This window comes from Hemicordylus capensis, chromosome 3 (assembly GCF_027244095.1).
Source record: "Hemicordylus capensis ecotype Gifberg chromosome 3, rHemCap1.1.pri, whole genome shotgun sequence".
Taxonomy (NCBI): Eukaryota; Metazoa; Chordata; class Lepidosauria; order Squamata; family Cordylidae; genus Hemicordylus; species Hemicordylus capensis.
In genome coordinates, this window is record NC_069659.1 from 274,214,626 (window position 1) to 274,237,361 (window position 22,736).

At 42.6% G+C, this 22,736-nt stretch overlaps 1 protein-coding gene across 28 annotated transcripts in view; it reads right to left on the reverse strand.

The window, feature by feature from the left end:
* TCF7L2 (transcription factor 7 like 2) overlaps positions 1-22,736 on the reverse strand; it is a 286,203-nt gene that overhangs the window by 130,377 nt on the left and 133,090 nt on the right. The gene's annotated exons all lie outside the window — the stretch shown is intronic.

Here is a 22,736-nt window from a genome sequence, read left to right on the forward strand (position 1 = left end):
TGGCTGTGGTCAACAGTGACCGTCATGAATGAGGGATGTTTTAACCTGAGTCTCCTTGGCATAAATCCAATATTCTAGAAATGTAGGCCTCTGCTTTTTCCTAGCAGAAAAGCAACAGCTATGCTGGTTCATCTCTTTCCAAATTTATTTTTATTATTTTTATTTTTTGCAGAACAACAGAATAGTATCTTTCAAATTATCTGCCTTCTATGCTTGTTACCATTATTTTCTGTTGGTCTGCCCTGCCCTTCACTAATAGTTTATAGATTAGTAAATAAAACTGGGGTTTCTGGACTGCAATGACTTTTTATACTAATTTTAACACCTCTTATCTCCAGGGTTTTGGTGATAGCCATAAAGTTTGCTTCTGACTACCTATAAGTGGATCCAGCTTCAGCAGCAAAAAGACACAGCACACAGATTCTACAGATCTTTAACTTTCTCACTACATTGGCTTAATTAAGTGAGAACACCCTGTGAATTCAATGGAATTGTGAAATCTAAATAGCCTTGATTGGCAGCTGCTTCATTCCAATGTATTATCAATATATGCTAGTCATAGGTGGAGACATTGACCCAGGCTTGAACTGAAGGAACAAGGATGTCTACGGGAACAAGAATGTCAGCGGAAACAAGTTATTCATGTTAGCGGAAGCAAGTTCAGGAATACAGAAGCTACAGATTGTAGATAGCACAGCCGATAGAGAACTGACATTGAACCAGAAGATCTGGGTACAAAGCCAAATGTAACCTTATGTTTCTTAGGTGTCCTTGATCTGACCATTGTGGGCTAGCACTAGTTAGTTATCAATATCCCAATCAGTGTTTCCTCTAAGGCATGCGCATGTGCTTGCGCTCACACAATTTTTTTTATGTCCACTCAGTTAATTTTAGATTCCGCTCAGGTTGAATCAGGAAGGCCTCACTCTGAATGCACGTGCACACACACTGCCTTGATACTGCCGCCCAGAACAAAACTAATTCCACACACAGATGGAAAAAATTAGACAGAACACTCTCAATGCAGGCCGAGAGGCTACTCGTGTGTAGGTGCTGCGTGAAGCCATGCGGCACCAACACACAATCAGTTAGCCAGGGGTTAGAGCGCAGTCACGCCCTTAATCCTGGCTAACAGGTGGGGCTCCCTATAGGGTTTGCTCCTGTGCCACCACCGGAACAGTGCAGCTCCTGGTAGTTTACAAGTGAAACAAAGATCAGGTTTAGGCAGCCAAGCCTGGTCTTTGCTGCGTGTGTGAACAGCCTCATTCTCTAGTTGAACAGCTTTCCGTAACAAATTCTGCAGTTCTGTTAAGGTGGCTTCAGATGAATCATGCAATGATCAAACATCTATGTCATCGGAATCCCACCTCAGACTGCATAATTCTTCCAGATCTATGGAAAACATTTTAACTGAATTAATCCAAACACAAGTAAGAAGTTGCAAGTGTTCAAGCTTTGTCTGGTATTATTCAGCCACATTACCATTACCTGGCATTAAGAAAAACTTGATTTACTATATCTATGTCATTATAAAGTTGAACTGGACAGAGTCATTTACATAGGCAAGCTAGTACTTGGATAATTAAGGTGAAATGTAAATACTATTTTTCACAATTAAAAGCTCTAAATATTATATCAGTCATAAATATTTCTCTAAATATTTATATCAGTCATAAATATTTCTCTAAATATTTATATCAGTCATAAACTACAAACCAATGCCACCATTTGTCAAATCTTCATGCAGATCCATTGAGAGATGACCTAGATACAGTATTTGCAAACTGAATCCAAAATGCTAATTTCACTTGGTATATTGGCCTAGGGTTACCTACTACTCTTGTTTTAACCCACCCCTAATGTGTGCCCAAAAGTTCAGCTTCTTAACTGAATACTTTTGGTTTTTCTAAGTCCATTATAATAAAGAAATCAACAAAAGGCACATATCACAGCATAATTCAAATTGCCTGATTGGCTCTTCCACACTGAGATTCTCCCCCCTCAGTAAATATGGCTGCCACCTGTACTCATCCTTACTTGTGTGGAACACCTGAGCCTACCATAGCAAAATGAGCTGTTTGTCTTTGACCATTGTTCGGAGCAGAGATTGTCAGGTTGCTGAGCCTAGCCACTTCCTATAGCAAATTTACTCCAAAGCAAATCCTTCCATTAATAAAGGAGGTACTGGAAATTTGCCTGTAAAACAGATTTCCAGGAGGAATAATGGAATAACCTTTTAAAAAGTGATGGTGGGGAAAAGATCATTGAAAACAAATGGAAAGATCTTTGTTCAGGCAGGGCTGGCCTATTTACTAGGCAGTAGGGCACCAAAAACTGGGTCAAATGCCACCCATTGAGCCAAAAGCAGGGCCAGACCACTCAATAGGTGAACCTAGGCACCTGCGGTGGCAACCTGTGGTGTGCACTGTTACCCCTGACCCCATTACCTGCATGCGTGTGACCCACTCCGCAAGCATGTGAGCATACCTCCCATTGTCTGAGTGAGTGAGTGAGAGAGCGAGCAGGAGAGCAACCGAGTGGGCTCTCCCCATCCCTCTTGCCTGTCTGACCAGCCATTTCTTCTCCTAGCTGCCACTCCTGCTGCTTCTGGACAGCCAGCTTCCTACAGCATGTTATAATCATACTGCTGCATACAGTAGTATGCATACAGCATAGCGTAGTGGTTGGACTAGGACCGAGTTTGAATCCCCATTCAACCATAACACTCACTTGGTGACTCTGAGCCAGTCATGTATCTCTCAGCCTAACCTACCTCACAGCATTGTTGTGAGGATAAAAATAAGCATGTATACTACTCTGAGCTCCTCGGAGGAAGAGCGGGATATAAATGAGATAGATAGATAGATAGACAGAGTGCAGAAGCAACAGGTGAAGGAAGCAGAGTGGCGAGCACAGCAAGTGTGAGAGCAGGAGAGCAACAGGGACCACCCATCCCCACATGAGGACAACCCGCCCTCTTGCTCAGATGAGGGGGACTTCCCCCAATCTACTCATGTGGATTGCGGAAGGCACCCTCCCATGATGGCGAAGGTGGCAGGCCTCCAAAGCCAGGCTTCACCTGCGGCACCAGTCATTCTTGGGATGGCCCTTTGATCAAAGGAAATAAACCAAACTTCACCCACCACCACCACCACCACCACCACCACCACACACTGTACCTAGGTAACCCTTATTCCCAAAATCATACAGGAATGGACTGCAAGTATATTTTTTAAGAGAATGCCAACAACCCATCTCTCCTACTTTGTAAACTGTACAGAAAGAAGGAGTTAGCCACCATTTCTTTCTGTGCTGTCTTTATACATGAGTACCTGGCTGCATTCAAACTGTAACATGGAATGCGGTTCCGTTACCCCCTCCCCACACTCTTCCACCAGAATTCAGAAATACTGGAAAGCAGTCTCTCTGAGGTCAGCAAGTCTGCAGAGAGGAGGAGCAGCTGGCTGTGCAGGCTTCCCTCTTGACTGAAGGACATCCCACACAGCCATCCACGTCGTAGTTTAGGGAGGAGCTTCCTCCTTCAACTCTGGTTCCAAGGGAAGCAGCCTGCAGTTCCGAATTAGGACATAGCACAGGCTGCCTGGAACCTTGGCAACAAAATTCACTACAACCAGAATGGAATTCCGAATCTGAACCCTCAGTTTTGTCACCACACCTAACCCCATTTGCCCACATTATGTGTGAATGTGCCAGAGTCTTTGCAGCTTGTTCACCAGGGTCTAATGAAGAGAGATAAGCACTTTATATATGTTCATAGGTTGTACCTCTGTTGACAGGTTTTACAATTTGTCACGTTATAGGCAGCAAGGCACAGAAAGAAGGAGACAAGTGTATTAATAACTAAACATGCCACAATAAAAACTTAGCAACCTAATACCAATGTAGCAGAGAACTTATAACTGCTTCTTAAAAGCTGCAAATGCATGTTAGTGTAATGTGTAGGGGACTGGACTAGATGAACTCCAAGATCCTGTCAGTTGCATGTTTCTGATCTTCCAAAGTGTAGGTGCAATAATGCAAGTATTTGTGCTCTTAGGCGAAAGCACAAGACTTCTGGTGCTTCACTGCAAGCCTGCAGCAACAAAGGTTGATTCAGCACTGTCCATATCTTGCTTGTTTAATGTTAGTCAATTAGGTTATTCTCACGATTGCAGAAAATTGGGCTAGCCTCCCCTAGCTTCTGTGACGTGCGCATGCAAAGGACTGCTGGGCATTTTTTCAAGCAACGTCGGGGAAGGGGCGGCAGGGAGGTGTCCTGCTGCCCCAATTGCTCTAAACATTACGGCGCCAAGCGGGAAAGTGGCAGGAGGGGTAAGTAAACCCTCCCGCCGCTCTTAAAGGTACCCCCCCACCCGAACCGGACCGCCCAGGTCTGGACCGGTCCGGAGGCTTTTTGACTGGCCTCCGGACCGGTCTGGGCCCATCCCTACCCAGATGTGCAGCTGCCTCCTCAGGCAGTGTGGAGATCAGAGTACTGGGATGCATCGCCTTGCCCCTGGAACCCCTATAATCTGGGGTTGTATGGGGATCTTCCCTCCCCTCCTCTCCCCGAAGGTGGCCGGGAGCCCCGTAGTCTGCCACTTGGCAGACAATTAGAAAAACAGGGTTAAGAGAGTGCGCTTGCTCTCTTAACCTCAGTTGGGAGGGGTGGCTGGCTTGGCGAGTTTGCCGCTGGGATCGAGCCTGATCCCAGCAGTTCTCATGCCCAGGCAGGACCAGTTTTGCCTGCACATGAGAACATCTTCAATATTTATTATGTGAGATATTTACATATAAAATGATAGGGTTATTTCATGTGTCCTTTGTATATTAATAGTGCTGAATTTTGTTGCATACACTTGTTTTATGATACATTATTTATACCATTGTTTTGTTTTAAATGAAAATGAAAAGTACTTTTTAAAATTAAAAAAAAACTTGCTTATGCACATAAGCTGGATCTTGCAGATCTTATGCACATGATCTAAACCTAAATCAATCTATCTCATTCTCAAGAGACTCCTGTCTCTTCCCAAGATAACGCTTCTATATACCCTATCCCAGTATACTTTTTATTTCTTCCTTCCCCCTTCTGCCCTGCCCTGCTTTTGCAGAAGAGCTCTTGTTTCTTAAGCTGTTAATAGATAGTTTCAAAAGAAATGCCCATTTAACATTTAATAGAAAACCCTACGAGCAGGTTGGGTTAGGCTGCTCATGTGCAGTGAGATTATACGCACTAACTTAGAATGGTGGGCCCCTGTTCTTGCGTCATTATTCTCATTTATCGATAACACTGCGAAAATTCCTCAGGATTGGGGGGTTGCTTTAATTATCCCTATTTATAAAAAAGGAAGCAGACAAGATCCCGCAAATTACCGCCCAATTAGCCTCTTGAGCATTATTTCTAAATTATATGCGAAACATCTCCTGACAAAACTGGCTGACTGGATTGATGCCTATAACATCCTGGCCCCTGAACAAGCCGGATTTCGCGAAGGCCGATCGACCATTGAGCAGGCTTTTATACTCCAACACCTGGCTGAGAAATATACTTGCAAACCTGGCTCTGCCCTCTATGCGGCATTTATTGACTTAAAATCTGCTTTTGACTCCATCTCTAGGGGCCGCCTTTGGGCTAAGTTGAGGGATTTATCCATAGATAAGCGTCTCCTATTATTAATTTATAAGCTACATGAAAATACATCCCTAAGAGTTCGTTGTAGTGCACAGGGTCACTTATCTGCTGAAATCCCCACACATAGAGGAGTCAGACAAGGGTGTATTTTAGCCCCTATTTTGTTTAACATCTATATTAACTCCATAGTAACTCATATGAATGCTCCTTCTATTCATCCGCCCAAAGTGGCTCATAAACATACATCAATTTTGCTGTATGCCGATGACATGGTTCTCCTGTCACTGACTCCAGTTGGCCTAAGGCGGGCACTTGCATCACTTAACTTTTTTTGTGCAGAGGAGGCCATTGAGGTAAACTACCAGAAAACTAAAGTACTGGTATTTGCCAAACGCCCCAAGCCCCATGTATGGAAAATAAATGGCCAATTAATAGAACTAGTTAAAATATTTAAATACCTTGGCATAGTCTTCCATGCTTCGGGAGGCCGTCAGGCCCACCTGAATTACACCATACAGAAAGCCTAGCATTCGGCCAACTCAATTAGATCTTTTTATTTCACTAAGGGCACTGCATATATACCTGCTGCTATTAAACTCTTTGCAGCTAAAGTACACCCACAGCTTACGTATGGTGCACAATTGGGCCCTTTCTGCAATTTTTCACCTCTGGAGGCCGTACAGACAAAATTTCTTAGATCCATCTTCCAGGTCCCAAATAGTGTCTCAAATGCCGCTATTAGACGGGAGGCAGGCCTCTATACTTTGGAATCGGTTTATTGGAAATGTATTTTCCTATTCTGGTTAAAATTGAAGTTCTCACAAGCGGGATTAGTCCCTCTTACTATGACCGACTCCTTTGATTCAAGATGGAAACGGTTGCTTAAAATAAAATCTCAACTTTATGGGATCCCACTTGAAGAACTTGTTAGGATGGGCTCTACTACAGCTATGAAGGTTATTAAACAGCGAATAATCGATACTGACCTACAGGTTGAAGCCTCCAAAATACCTAGAGGTTTGTATATAGGTAACCAGCTTTACAATCTTAAGCCTGCTGATTACCTAAGTAACATAACTTTTCCTAAATTTAGGCATGCCTTGACCCTTGCACGTCTTAACGCTCTTCCAACATCTGTGCTTAAGGGAAGGTTCAAGGGGATTCCTTATGTTTTGCGCCTCTGCCCCTGTGGCTCAGGTACTATTGAGTCGACTCCACATTTTATTCTTTACTGTGACCTCTACAGGGATGCCCGTTTAGATTTTATTTCACCCTTGTTGAAGCCTTTTCCTGGCCGCTCAGATGACTTTTATCTTGATTTATTACTGTCTAAATTTGACAGTATGAGTACTAACTCTGTGGCCAAGTTTTGTTACATTGCTTGCAAGTTGCGTATTACCATTTTATGATGTCTTACTCTCGCCTTCTTTTTTTGCTTGTTTTTTGTTCTGGTCATTGATCGAAATAAAAGCTGATTCTGATTCTGTGCAGTGCTGGGATCAAGCGCAATCCCATTGCTGCCATGCTGCCTAACTCTACTTTTAAACCCCGCCATAACTCCATGGCTAGGTATGTGTTTTTGCTCAGACTGCAGGCAGCCCAAGCAGACGCAGGCACCTAGAGCTCCTATCTCATGGGGGTATCCCCCAATGCAGCACACTCGTTATGCAGGGCATTGTGGGATATCTGGAGGCTGGAACGCATCATCCCAGCCTCCAGAAATCTAAGGTGCTTGGAGCAGTGAGGTTCATCTGGGAATGCAGCATTCTCTTGCATTATCTTGGTCTCAGAATTCTCTTGATCCTCTGTGGGGAAGGTGAGTTGGACCCTGTCTTCCCTCAGCCCACCCTCTCAGTCGTGTGAATAGCCATAAGGTTTCAAACAAGCAATAGCCTTAAGGTTTGGGCAAACAAGCCTATGATAACCTATGATAACCACTTCCTCTCTCCCATATATGAGAAAAAGAGTGCAGAAATATTCACTTTCACCTTAAGAACATATCACAGTTCCCCCATTTCACATGAACTTGAGGAACCGTGGTTTGTTAACCAACTAGATAAAACTATGGTTTGACATCCTGGTTTGTTATACTTATAACTATCTAACATACCACAGTGTTCTGAGTTCAAATGTAATGCAAACTGAAGATCCAGCTATCACAAGGCAGGATGCGTCTGAGCACCAGTTGCAGGGGAGTAACAGCAGGAGAGAGGGCATGCCCTCAACTGCTGCTGGTGGGCTTCCAGTGGCATTTGGTGGGCCACTGTGTGAAACAGGACGCTCAACTAGATGGGCCTTGGGCCTGATACAGCAGGGCTGTTCTTATGTTCTTAAGGGTCATGAAGTTGAAATCCATGATTTCCTACTATTGTTAGCCAGGCCAATGTCTTGTTCGAGGGCAACTACTGAGTTCGCAACTGACTTGGGTTCAAATATCTGCTTAATATGCAATACAACTGCAATGTTAAAACTACAACAGAACTTAAATATGCTGTAGAAGCCATTTCTACAAATGCCCTGGGATGATATTATTATTTATTATTTATTTGATTTCTATACTGCCTTTGAAAAATGGCTAAGGGCGGTTGACACAGAGAAATAACAAATACATCCCTGTCTTCTGTCTCCAAAGGGCTCACAATCTAAAAAGAAAGACACCAGCAACAGTCACTGGGAGGTACTGTGCTGGGGGTGAATAGGGCCAGTTATTCTACCCCTGCTAAATAAAGAGAATCACCACGTTAAAAGGTGCCTCTTTACCAAGTTAGCAGGGGTAAAAATAATTTAATAGCTTCTCTATTTCTCTGTATGAAAATATAATTCCTACCAATCTGAGTTCCAGATATATTTTCATACAGAGAAATAGAGAAGCTACAGATCGTGCTGATTCAAAAAAGTTACTATAGTTGAATAGCACATGAGAAACCTTGCTTATGCGTACAACTTTAAGGCAAGGGCAGAAAATGAGCCACTGCTGCATCTGTTTTGGAAGATGCTCTCTTGCTTCCTTTTGGCCCCACCATGGCTGTAACTGAGTGATATGGGCTGGTCATTCATTCAGTAGGAAAGGGCCATCCCCGACCCTGGTTATTTGCCCAGTTGAGGAATTCTCTCACCTACCAGACAAAGAACCAGCAGCTGCCGATATGAGGCAGCTGCAGCTCATTTTCTGTCCCACCAGCCCAGCTTTTCATACTCTCTGAATATTCAAAGATTACCACAATTAAAAAATTTAAACAGTAATTAAAAATTTAAAACACTCTCTGAATGTTTTAAATTTTTAATTGCTGTTTAAATTTTTTAATTGTGGTAATCTTTGAATGTTTTAAATGTAAATTGTTTAATAGTTGGTTTTATTCTGTTTTAATTGTGTTTATTTTTGTAAACCAACTAGAGCCTTTGGAGTCAGGCGGTATATAAATAAATTATTATTCTTATTATTTATTTACACAGTCAGACAGGTGTTATTGACTGGTTTGTTTTATCCAGACATCGAGTCCGTCCCAAGGACCTGAGATGGCTGAATTTTATTGTCAATGTTGTTGCTGCTGTTATAGATATCATCGCAAAATATAGGCTTTTCCCAGTAAAGTTGCTTTTTGTAATTGGCTGATGGTGATTTCTGTGGCCCCTATGGTGTTGAGGTGCTCTTCAAGGTCTTTTGGAACTGCACCCAGGGTGTCAATTACCACTGGGTTATTTTGGTCTTTTTCTGCCACAGCCTTTCAATTTCAATTTGTAGATCTTTGTATTTTGTTTAATTTTTTTTTCTTCTATTCTGCTATCCCCTGGTATTGCTATGTCGATTATTTTAACTTGTTTTTCTTTCTTCTCGACTACAGTTATATCTGGTGTAACATTGTTGTTGTTGTTGTTGTTGTTGTTAATAATAATAATAATAATAATAATAATAATAATAATACTATTATTAAAAACATGGGCCTCTACTGCTCTAAGGTACTCTCACTTCTTTTAGTGAGATTAGTATAAGGATTAAAATCTGAAGGGTTTAGGACTATAGACTCTAAAGTGAGAGTTTCCTGCTTCTGAACTTTGTTTGGTTCATTTATATGTTGCTGGAGCAGAACCTGCTTTATTCCCACATTTTTTTCTTCCAGCAAAAACAATTACTGTTTTTTCTAGAAAGCAGAGTAGAGCAGAACTCTGGAATATAATCACATGATTTAATAAACAGGTTGACATCCAGCCTAAATTACTACATTAGTAGTCCAATTAAAATTAATGGCACAAGTTAGTCATGACTAACTTGTCCCATTAATTTCAATGGGACCATTCATGAGTAATTTAGGCTAGATGTATGCCACAATTATCAAAGGTAGGGAAGATTGAGAAATATTCTTGTACCGCATATATGAAGATTACTCCAAAAGGAATATCTGAACCTGGCTTCTTTAATGCATAGTCCATTCTAACAGGTTTTTCAAAACAAGTCTTTCAAAACCAAAGGACTGTCTTCTCACTCTGGACAAAGAACCATGCACACAGATGGTACTACATAAAAATAATTTAGTCTGGATAACAGAGCTGGGTAATGAGAGGCTGCTGTAAAACTACAGATCTCAGTTCCTAAACCTCTATGATGAATGAAAAATACAAAACTGAAGAAGATCCTTTACCCCATCTAAAAGACCCACCTTTCCCTTTCTCTTCCAACTAGACTTCTTTCACCAATTCCTTTCTTTTACTTTTCTTCAATTGTGATTTTAAATGTCAAATAATTTTGTTTTTACTCTGTATAAGCTAGGATCTAAATGGCTGGGTAATCAGTTCTGTATGCCTAAAAGGGCTCTGAAGCTAATGTTTCTTAAGGTACAATTCCCCATGCTACATGGCAAACCATTTCTGAAACTAAGAAAACTTTCAAAAGTGGTTGATGGTGTGGAGTAGTGTAGTGTGTGAGCTCTTCAAAGAAAAAAGAAAAAAAGAAAAAATTCAAGTCCAGCCAATCAGGCTGTCCTCATGAGCAGCCTATTCCAGGCTACAGCAGCCCAGCCTGGGTTAAGCTGCTTGTGCAGAGTGCAAGGATCGAGGCCGATCCCGGCACTGCCACCCCACCTAATCCGACTTTTAACCCTGGTCTTTAGGAAGTTTTAACGGCGCCAACACTGGGGTCATGTGTATGCTCAGGCTGCATACAGAGTTGGGCGCCTAGAGTACCCGACAGTGCATTGTGGGATTCCTGGAGGCTGGAAAAACTAGTCCAGGCCTCCAGCAATATGTGCTGCATGGATTGTGAAGGGGTACACCAGCGTGCTAAAGAGGCAGTCCACTGGGTGTCTGGGGGGAAGGTAGGCAAAACCCTGCCTTCCACCCTCCCCCACCACCCACCCATGGTTCGGACATGTGCATGACCTTAACATGTGTATGTATTTGTTTATTTCGGCCCAAGGCCAGCATAAATACAAGAAAAACCTTAACATGTGCTAACCTTTGGACATCCATAGAACAACTGCTGAATCCCAGCAATGTTATTTTAAGTAAAATAATAATATAGGTAGATGTGTACAGGAAGCCCTCCAATATCAAGGTGGTTATGTTCCAATGAACAGTGAATCTGTGATACTGGAGTGCCTAACTAACCCCCCAAATGGGGTTAGTTTCCACACTTAGTGACATGAGTGGCTGGGACACATAGAGTGCCCCAGCCACTCACGCTGCCTCTTTAATTATGCCCACGTGCCAACTGGGAAGTGGGGAGAGTGACAATTTAAACTTTAAATCTCCCTGCCCATCAGCTGGGAGGCTTGAGTGGATGCAAAAATTTAGTTATGGCAGGGTATAAGCCCACAAGCAAACAGAACTACCCCTTGCAATAATCAGGCTTCCCTCTAAGCTGCGCATGTGCACATGCACAGGCACGCGCACCAACCCCTGGAGCCCCACACAGCCATTTCTGGTGGGCCCACCACCACTGCCCAACTGCCCAGCACCCCCGTTTCAACCTCTCCCTGGCTGGGCTGCCGCCGCCAACACCACATCCTCCTCCTCTTCCCACCCCCATCACCGAGCCAGGCACAGCAAAGCTCTGCTCTCTGCAGCATGTTTCCGGCTTTCAAACAGGCTGCAGAGAGCAGAGCCCTTGCAGTCACTTGAGAGGAAGGGAGGTGGAAGCAGCTCGCCACCTGCCATCCCACCACACTGCACAGCGGCAGACTCTCAGTTTAAGATCGTGGGCACTCTCCCCGCCTCACTCCCCCCCCCCACACACACACCCTGGTCCTCGTGGCCGCCACCGCACCCCATCCTGCCACCGGCAGCAGTGATCTTTAGGGGGCAAAAGGGGGGACTTTTCCCATGTAGTTAATGCTGCGGCAGCAGCTTAAAAAAAATAAATTAAAACCTGTTGAGGTGAGGGCCGGGGGAATACCGTCTCTGCACTGCCACTGGTAAGTTGGGGGTGAGGAAAATTGTTCAGGGATGGGGCTGTGAAAGGAAGAAAAAGTGTTGCTGTGGGTTAAAATGCTGTCTCTCTACCCTGCTGCAAGTTAGTGTATTGGAAGATATCAAAGTTGATCAGCATACTCCTGTGGATGGGTTCTGTAGAAATAGCTTAAACACATGGAATTATGGCTTTGTTTGGATTCTGTGGATGGTAAAAGAAGCCTGTAGGTTGTGCAAAAATCTCTCAGGCACTGGGTTTGACATTTAAAGACCTTAACTTGACCCCAAGAACTTATTTGAAGGACTGCCAACTCACTTATTTATTTACCACCAAACTGTAACATCTCAAGGTTGTTTATTTCCAACAAAAACAGCTGAAAACTGTTTTATGAAAATTTTTAAAATTATATAATTTATAAAAATGTATAAAATTTATTTTAAACATTAAAAATTTAGAAAGTTATTTTAGAAATTTACATGGTGTGCAAAGCACAACAGAGTGTGTGTGTGTGTGTGTGTGTGTGTGTGTGTGTGTGTGTGAGAGAGAGAGAGAGAGAGAGAGAGAAAGTTATGTGTGCATACTGCCTTGATACTGCTGCCCCCCAAAAAACTCTTCTGCTCACGGATGATAAAAATTAGAAGGAACACTGGCGATAACTTAACTGGTATACAGGCAGGTGGTCCGCGAATAGCAGAAACTGCAGGAAATGAACCCACAAATATCAAAGGCCACCTGTATAGGCAAAATAATATATCCAGGTGTGTGTGGGCGCGCACACTCATACTACAATGTATCAGAAACTTTCCTATGAAAAACCTATTGAAATGAAGAGGAAACTGCATGGGAACTTATTTTCTGCAACAGAACTTCCCAATGCAATGTGCATCAAAGAATGTGTTTATACTCATCCAGTTTCTGTATCACACACATTTAGTCAGAAGTAAATTCCACTGTGTCCAATGGGGATTATTCCCTAGTAAGTGTGTTTAGGATTGCAGCCTTATTTCCCCATGGAAACTAGCCGAGGTCAACTCCAAGATGTAGACATTGTAAGAAGTTATTTCTTTGAATCTGGATGTTAAGAGAGAAATCCTTTTCCCCAGTATTCTCTGGGTTCAGCACATTATATGGTTCCTAATTCACTAAATTAATTAATCTGACTTTGAACGGATGCAGCCTGAAGCTCTTAGCTGACAAAACAGTTCAAGGTCTTCAATTATACTGTTCTTATGACCTGATTCACACTTTCTATTAATAATTAGCAGACAATTGCACTGAATGTATTCAACAAACCATTAGCTGTGGAAATACATATTTTTGGGTTCAGTCTTCCAATGTACATTCTATTACACTTATATTAGGGTTAATGCATAAATGCCAGTTCTTTCATAATGAATCATACAAGAACAGAAACATACTCAATACAATATCTCTCGCTCTCTATCTCTCTCCAAGGTGGCTGGGCTTGTATACTCATTGTTTCTCCTCAGTGAGCTCCACTCCCACCACTCTAACAGGAAGGCTGGATTGAAGAAACGGTAGAAAAACATGAAAGCAAATACATGAACATATTAAAGGAAGTATTAGAGGCATTGCCTGTACAATTTGCCTCCATTGCAAGGAACTCTCTTTCATCTGCTTTGTGAGGTAGAGGGTTCTATAACATTTTAAACACCGCTTTATAAAACATCATCCTGAAAAACTAGCATTGCATCTTTGGAGTGCTGCCTGCCACTGAAAAATGATGTTAGCATTAGGGAGGAGTTGGCGCAACAGCCAACAAAGAGCGCTAAATCCCACCACCCTTCATACAAGAATGCTTGGACAAGAGAACCTTAGTGTAAAGCCTAGGCATGTGGGTGTTTTTATAGAGAAATAATATATACACACTATTTTTGTTATTAAAACATTACAGGTAGGCAAAGATGGGGCAATTTATCTAATGCGCTTTTATATTTATGTTTCCTTAGGTTTCATGCCATTTATTAAGTTTTCAGCCTTGCCTGCAGCAAAGGATAAACAAAAGCAGATGTGAGACTCTCTTATTTAAAGGGCCTGCCAACCTCCTGCAATGCATATAACCAGCTGGGAAAGACTGATTACCATCAATTCAGCATTTGCCGTTCAACTTGCTCTCTGCTTTCTCCACCCCTAATAAGCCTTGGGTTCCAAGCCATACTTTGGATTGCTGTGTCCTGTTAAGCACTGCATGAGCAGAGCTTTTGAAATAAAAATTGTGGCTCCACTGTGCACTTCCAGAGCTATACAAACTGAACAGCTAGAAGAGCACTGAAGATTATTCTGCAGTGTTCTCTCTAATTTTTTTTCATCTGTGTGCAGAATGAATTTTGTTCTGGGTGGCAGTATCAAGCCAGTGTGCGCGGATGTGCATTCAGAATGGGGCCTTCCTGATTCAAACTTAGTGGGATCAAAAATTAACTGAGCGGACATAAAAAAAACTTGTGAGTACACACATGTGCGCACACCTTAGAGGGAACAATGTTATTCAGCCCAGCCCTTTATACCAAGCAAAGTTCTACCATGCCAAACTGTTATTAAATTATTAGCGGCAATCCTAGAGAAATCTAGTTTATACATTTCCAGATTATACCATTTGACAACTACTGCACAAGTTCACAGTGCCTTCACAGTAACACTATTTCCTTTCATGGACAGCAGTTTTTGTATTCTCATAAGTGCTGCATGGAAGTATAGAATAACTGTAACCTAAGTATAGTATAGAATAACAGTAACAAAGTATGGAATAGCTGTAACCAGAAGACCCCGGGAATACTTAAACTCAGCAGAACTGCAGAATTGTGTGTGCAAATGGTATAGACTAGAATTAAACATAACTGTATCAGTGAAACTTCTGTAGAATTTGAAATGACAAATTTCTCCTACTGTGCTTATTATACAGTGACTAAAGGCTCTTCTGCTTCCCAGAGTCTCTAGTCAGTTTTCTGGACTATAATAAAATAGCCTATTTAGACATTGAGCCCTTTCTCTCGAGGGAGAGTGGGGAGGAAGGTTACTAGCACTAACCTCCCCGCAGATTATCTCTCTGTCTTTGCTGGGTGGGCGTATCACCTGCTCAGACGATTGCTGGCTTCACCCTGCAGCACGGAGGATTGGGGGCTGGGAGGTATTGCCCCCCGAAACTCCCATAATACACCGTGCGCATGCACAGTGCATTGTGAGGATTCCCCCCAATGCCAGCCAGGAGCCCAACAGTCTCCCAGCCTTGGCTGGAAGCAATCAGGGCTGGCAAAACAGCAGAAAAAACAGTGCTAAGTGAGCACTTGCTCTCTGAACCTTGTTTTGGAGGCAGGCTCCAGAGACAGGTCTGCTGCTGCCTTGCCACCAGGAGCCAAGCAGCTACCAGCGGTTATCATGAACAGGCAAAACTGGGCTGGGCTTCCTTAGCCTGCTTTTGCCTGCACATGAGAACAGCCTCATTATGATCTATGAGTGTACAGTTATCTGTTCACTCATACATGTTTGTGTGTAAATGACTGCACTTGCATTCATGTTAAAAGTAAACCTGAGTACAGGTTCCTCAAATGCAGGGTACAGATAGGAGGTGTACTGCTGTACCGGTGTTCAGCATAATGTGTGAATAATTATGCCTGTGTATGGATCTGTTCCAGTACACTGTACACAAAAGTGCTGAACATAACATGTTCAGCATAACATGAGCTAATGTTTCTGAATGATAAATCAGTTACAATCATCCCTCACCAATCATAAGGGCTATGCTCTGGCAAAGCCTTGTGTCTGGCACAATAGAAATGAATAGGAATGAGAAGTTTAGGCGAACTGCCAGGCCAGGAAAGGGTGTTAAAAAAAACCCACCACTTTTAAAAGGTTGAAAACGTCCAGGAATTAGTTTCCCCCTGTAATTCTTTCCCTTCTCCCTCCCGCCTCAGCCCTCAACAGCAGCAGCAGGAAGAGGAAGAGGAGAGGAAACAGCAAGTGGGGAGGAATGTTGCCACATCAGCATGCGGTGGACGGGGGACAAACTTGGCACAGGGTAGCCTCTCTCCCCTCTGCTTCTAGGCGCTTCTTTACTTCTCGGCACCAGGGGGTGGGGGGTGACTCAGCACCTAATTGGAGGGAAGAAACTCAGCACGTCGGTCAAAGGGGGAGAGGAAGGACCAAACACTCTCCTGAGTGTGGGGTAGGGAGGACAGAAGCATCAGTGGCACAAGGAAGGACAGCAGGCAAGCAGGGAGGAACGTTGCTGCCTCAGCATGCACTGGGGGTGGGGAAGAGATGATGAAGAAGAAATGCCTCTGCCCCAACTCCAGGGTGTGGGGTGGAGAGGAGAGAAACAGTGGTCTCAGGAGGAAAGTAAGCAAAGGAACAACATGGTAAGAAACACTGCCGCCTCGGCAGGCACTGGGGATAGGGTGAGGTGGAGAAACTCAGTGGCGGAAACTCCCCCCCCCCCAGTCTCTGCCTGCCTCTCTCCTCTGCTTGCTCTCTCTCTCTACTCCTCTGCTTGCTCTCCTTCTATGCTCCTAACACCCTTTCTCTTCTCCACTTCTCTCTGTCTCTCAAGTTGCAGTAGTCGAGACAGTCTTCAAAAACCCAGTCATGCATACTCAAAACCGCGATTGGGAAAACCGTGATTGGTGAGGGATAACTGTACTTGCATGGACATAACTACAACAATTTCTTGGCCAATAATTCATAAACCATTGCCTAGTTTTGTACCATGCACCCTCCCCATCACCATGTAAGCAGACATGATTACATTTTATAGCCAGTCAGCGAGATACTCAATTGATATAATATTACACATACCAGCAAAAATGCTTTCCCACATTTTGAATATGCACAAGCTAATAACCACTATTCATTCTGAGCACATGTGAAGGCTTCCAGTTCTGGAGTGCTCCATGAATGCCATGCTTTCAGGGATCATTTCTACAGTTGGTAGTTGGAGAGGTGTGCTTGAAAGGGGCTCAGGGGTGTGTTGTGGCAAGGTTGAAAGCAGCCCCTGCATTTGTGGCCTACACTGCCAGCCATCTGCACACAAGTGCCCCACCAACCTACCTTTTCTGGGCAGCACTGACCGGTTGTGGCTAAGTGCCAAACTCGGCCCCAACTCCATGCCAACTACACTGTGATGATGTGACTGCTCTCTGCTCTATGCCATCAGGAGAAAATGTCTGCTTTAAATACTGGGCTGCCTGATCTTGTTGGGTCTGAGTGAGTGGTCAGCAGGGGGTGGCATGCGTACAGTGCATGGGGGTGGGGCAGCAACATGTCTAAAATAAGATCCAAAGCATATTCTTCTAGATGCCACATGAAGACCCCTTTGTTTATTCAATCTTTTTTTAAAAAAACTGCACCTGTGTACAGTTTCTGTTTTTAGTTCTATTTTATGGTGGTTTCTGTTTTAATGTTTTTAATTTATTGTTTTACTTTGTTTTTACTATTTATTGTTTTACTTATGTGTTTTTAATTTTATTGTTTTACTTTATGATCCGCCCAGAGAACTGTTATGAATGTTCAATAAATAAAATGTAGTCGTTGTCGTAGTCTTTTTATATTTCTCAGGTTTATTGAGAGAACAACCAATCTATGTGGTCCTGAATTTCTATGATAAAAGGATACAAATGAGAGATAAATGATGGGGAAGAGAGTAGGCATTTCAGTGAATGGCATGACCAGAGCCGGCGCTTTGAGCATCACCCCTTTTGGGAGGAAGGCAGACATTGCACTTAGTACCTCCTAACAACCACGGGCTCATGAACAGTTTTTCAGTTATAGTTCTTCAAAGCCAGGAAGCCAAGCTCAGCTTATTAAGATGCATCAGTGGGAAATGTTAAGAATTGCATTTGAAATATAGCCAGACAACACTATCTTAACTGTAGCAGCACTAGAAAGCTCAGTTACAACAAATTGGGAATTCCCTGTGTCATGACAGGATCAGATTGCGAATTGTAAAGTTCCAGAGAGGATCAATAACTGTCAGAGCGAGAAGAAAGTGAGCACTAAATTCATTCGCCTTTCATCTGCAACAAATGGAACAGAAAAATCTGATGGATAACAGAACCCTCCGTTTCTATCATACTTGTTGAACTAGACTAGCAACACAGAGATGATTCTTGACACGTGCCTCTAGAGATCCAAAAGCAATTACTACACTCTTTACAAATAATAGTAACACCGATACAAGTACATCCGCACACAATTCTGGAAGCTGATGCTATTGGGCCAATTGCCAAAAGCAGAGCCCATATACTACACATAACAAACTTTGTTTTAAGTTTGGCACAGGACTCAGATTTCTTACACTAATCAAATTTTTAACGATTGAATTTGCATATTCACATGGTTAAGGAAGAAGAATGCATATGAGAATTAACATTTTTTCCTTGCATCTATTTTATGGAAATTCCCAGCCAAACACACACACACACACATCCAGATGCCTTATGCACCTTGGCTTTTGTATCCAATATTTATCTTGGCATGGGAAAGCAAAAAGGGGGTGAGGGCAAGTTTTCATTACATGCCTTACCCAATAACATATTTTTGTCATGCTGTAATAGTTCAGGGCTGAGATACTTCCCTTCAACTGTTGACCCAGAATACTAAAGCATGCAAAGTGATAATCTTCAGGGTTTTACCTTGCCATGTTTTCATGGTAGAGTATCCTGTAAATAACCACATGATGTGGAAAGGAAACCCTGAAAGCTGTCTCTCCCTTGCAGACAGCAATCTCTTACCATTCCATTACAACAGACCTCAGTAAAAGTAATACTCCAAATAGTCCCGTATGCTAATAGACCCTTTCCAAACAAACAAATACATAAATATATGTAGTGCTTTAGATAATTCAAAGTGCTTCACATACCTTATTTAGTTGTAATACTTAACAAGGATTTGTTGTTTTCTGTAAGGTAAAATGTTAAATCCCTAAATTGCAGTGTTGGGGGTGGGGAATTGTGACAGACACAGAGGCCTAAAAAAACTGAGTTTGTGGATGAAGCATGATTTGAACTGGAAACTTTTCAGGTCACATTCTTAGCCACTATACTACATATGCCTAAATATTAACACATTTACCAAGATTATACATTAACAGGGATGCAAAAAGAGGTCAATTACCGGAAGCATCAGAGCTATCCTGCATGCAATAAGGCCAGATTGTAGAATTAGACAGATGCAAATGTTTGTGGGCTACAGAATTCTAGAAATGCAGAAACCATTAGCTAAACCATCATCTTGAGATCAGAATCAACTCTATCCCAGAATAATCACAAATAATTTCACTAATTGGTCTAGCTAATATTCTGCATATTGTAAAATGTCCAGATACTTCCTCCCCCACACTCATCAAATTCTAAATATAAAATGTACTGCTACCTACTGAAAGAATTCCACAGCTCTAGCAATTATGGCATATCCTTTCCTTCCCTAGCTTCCAGTTCTCTAATACAGATGTCAAGTTCAATTAACTTTATACAGTTAATAGCACTGCAATTTCACAAACAAGTTTCCTCATGCGGATATTAGGGTGACCCATGGTTTTACTAAACCATATGCCTCAAGTCTTCGAGTTACAGGCTTGCACTTTAATCCTAAACGTATTTACCTGGACACTACTGGTACTGAATGCTAAAAAATATGCTTCAATGGAAGTGTTATTAGATTCTTAGTCCAGATTTTGCAGTTATCATTTCTAAGCCAAGCTGGAAAGTTCATGGGTAGCCATTCATTTGGCTTCCTGGATAGCTTCTGCCTTTTAGGATCGACCATCAACAGTAAAGGATCCAGCAGTCAAGAAATACGCTGCAGTCTAGCACTTGGTAGGGTTGCAATGAAGGCCTTGGAAAGGATATTTAAATCCCATGACGTGTCTATACCTACAAAGATTAGAATCGTTCAGACAATGGTTTTTCCCATGACACTCTATTGATGTGAAAGCTGGACTTTGAAGAAGCAAGACAGGGTTAAGGTTAGGGATAGTACTGAAGGTTCTTAACTTTGGTGCTGGAGAAGACCTTTGAGGATAACATGGAAAGCCAGGAAAACAAACAAATGGAAAATAGAACAAATCAATCCAGAATTTTCACTCAAGGCACAAATGATAGGCTCAAACTATCATACTTTGTACACATTATGTGAAAACCCAGCTCCCTTGAGAAGTCCATAATGCTGGGGAAGTTGAAGGAAAGAGAAGAAGAGGATGACCAGCAGCAAGGTGGATGGACTTGATTACGACAGCAATGAATGCACCACTGAGAGATCTTAAAGACCAAGTTGAAGGCAGATCATCGTGGAGAGACTCTATCTGTGTGGTAGCTAAGAGTTGACACCGACTTGACAGCACTTAATCAATCAATCAATCAATCAATCAATCAATCAATCAATCAATCAATCAGAGTCTTATACCATTTGCCTCAGTGCTAACCCATGCAGCAAATAACTGTAGAATGTGCCTTCACACTGATTGGGGGGGGGGGCATTCCACTAATTTTAAAAAGTTGGCATCCAGACTAGCACTGCACTGGTGCAACAATGCCTGACATCCAGATAAATGCTGCACTGCCACATGAGCAGTGAGGAGAGAGGAGGTATTCCCGCAATCGTGCTGTGGCAAGGGCCCATGCAGCAACGGGGATTAGAGGTGGGGGGATTTGAAAGCAGCAGCCACCAGCAGCAAAAGGGCAGACTCGGGAGCAGCAGTCACAGAGGTGGCGGCACTGGGAAGACCGGGGAACTTAAAGAGCAACATTGGTCCCCAACTTGGGAAGGAAGGAAGTGTAACTAGAAGGACACACTGTGTGTGTGTGTGTGTGTGTGTGTGTGTGTGTGTGTGTGTGTGTAATGGGAGATGTGTGGGGTGGAGAGAAAGGAGTATATCTAGCGGAAGAGTGTGTGTGTGTGTGTGTGTGTGTGTGTGTGTGTGTGTGTGTGTGTAGAGGGAGGGAGGAAGAGAAAGAGGGAGATGTATGGGGTGGGGAAGGAAAGGAGTGTACCTAGCGGGGTGGTGGTGGAGGGGGGAGGAGTATACCTAGAGAGAGGGAGGGTGTGTGTGTTTGTGTGTGTGTGCACGTGTGTGCAGACATTGTTCTTTATCTCTTGTTCTTTATCTCTCTGGAAAATATTGCCCTGAGTCACAGGCTAAAGGCTGGTTAAGGAGGCTTACTCCCAAAGTACATGTGCACAGAACTGCCTTAAGTACTGTAAAGAAGCAGCCTTCAGTACCATTGGAGTTTCCAGATCATATGTTCAGGTGATTGCCCCTGTAAGTTCCTTTAATGGGCCAAGCACTTCACTTCACTTGAGTCACCAACAGAAGCTAACCTCCTATAGTTTCTGGGAATACCCTTTGGGACATTTTATGAGAAAGAAAGTCCTCTGTCAAGTCTTCATTTGAGGAATTTAGATGTACCTTTATCTAAAACCAAGCATTTTGCTGTAGCGAGCTTGTGTACCGCATCCCTCTCACTGCTGGTATTTAGCTAGTTACAGGTACACCAGAAGAGTTTTCAAATTGGTGTTCTTTCCACTTCTGCATTTCGCCCTCTCTCGTCTATAACAAACCTTTTCACCAAAATCATGGAGGGACTTCCTAACTATTCTCAAGCCATCGCCTGAACTATCTGAGCCATTTTGCAGATACGGGGAGATTCTGCTTCACTGCAGGGATTCCTGAAACCTTCAGATCCCATTCAGGATTCTATGCAATTCAGTGCGGGGCGGGGGGGGGGGGGCTCAAATTGCAGTGCCATCGTAAACTTAGTCAGTACACTGCTGCCCATGAATGATCCAATCCTTTTCCACCCAGTATTACTGCTTTTAAACAAAAGTGCAGTTTGCACTTTTAAACAACTGTTTGTTTAAGTATCGTTCAGGTTGTTATGATGCTATGCTAAATACATGACATTCTTATCTAAGTGTTTGACAATCTGAATGGATGACATTCTTATCTAGCAAATCTTTTTTTTTTTAAGGCCTTGCTTTGGAATCTGCCTTGTTTTTATTATACTTAAATGTGAAGCAGAAAAAAGTAAAAATCCAATTATATAAATAGAACAGAAATGTAAAATACATTTCTTTCCTTCCTTATGTGGATGTGGGTATTGTATCTATGGTCACATGTAATAATGCACATGTGCGCACACTGCCTTGATACTGCCACCCAGAACAAAACTTATTCTGCTCACTGGTGAAAAAAATTAGAGGAAACACTGCTCCTGAAAAAATTTGAACAATTTCATTATGTCCAGAATCTTTAGCCTTGTACACTAAGAGTCACACTACATATTTAGGAGTGTTTAAAAAAAATAAATCCAAAATGTGGAGGCTTTTAAAAAAATTACAGTCCCAAGAAAGACTTTAAATACTTTCTTTTGCTGCTGTTTTATATTTCACAATGAAGTATGTCCCTCAGAGAGGATCTGTGCCATGTTTCACATTTGTAATATTCACTTAGGAAGTGATTTCCTGTCTGACAGGAAAGAAGAGACAGTACAGACTTTAGCTGGCTATAGCATGCAAGTTACTGTTTAAAAGCAGGAGGAAAGGCAGAGGGAGTCAGGAGGGACACATAGAATGAACAAAAGCAGACACCAAACGTCAAGGAAATGCAGGGAAACTGAAAAGGGATACATAACTCTTCAGTAAATTAAGCCTCCCTCTCCCACCAAGAGCATCACAGAAACTTAAAGACTT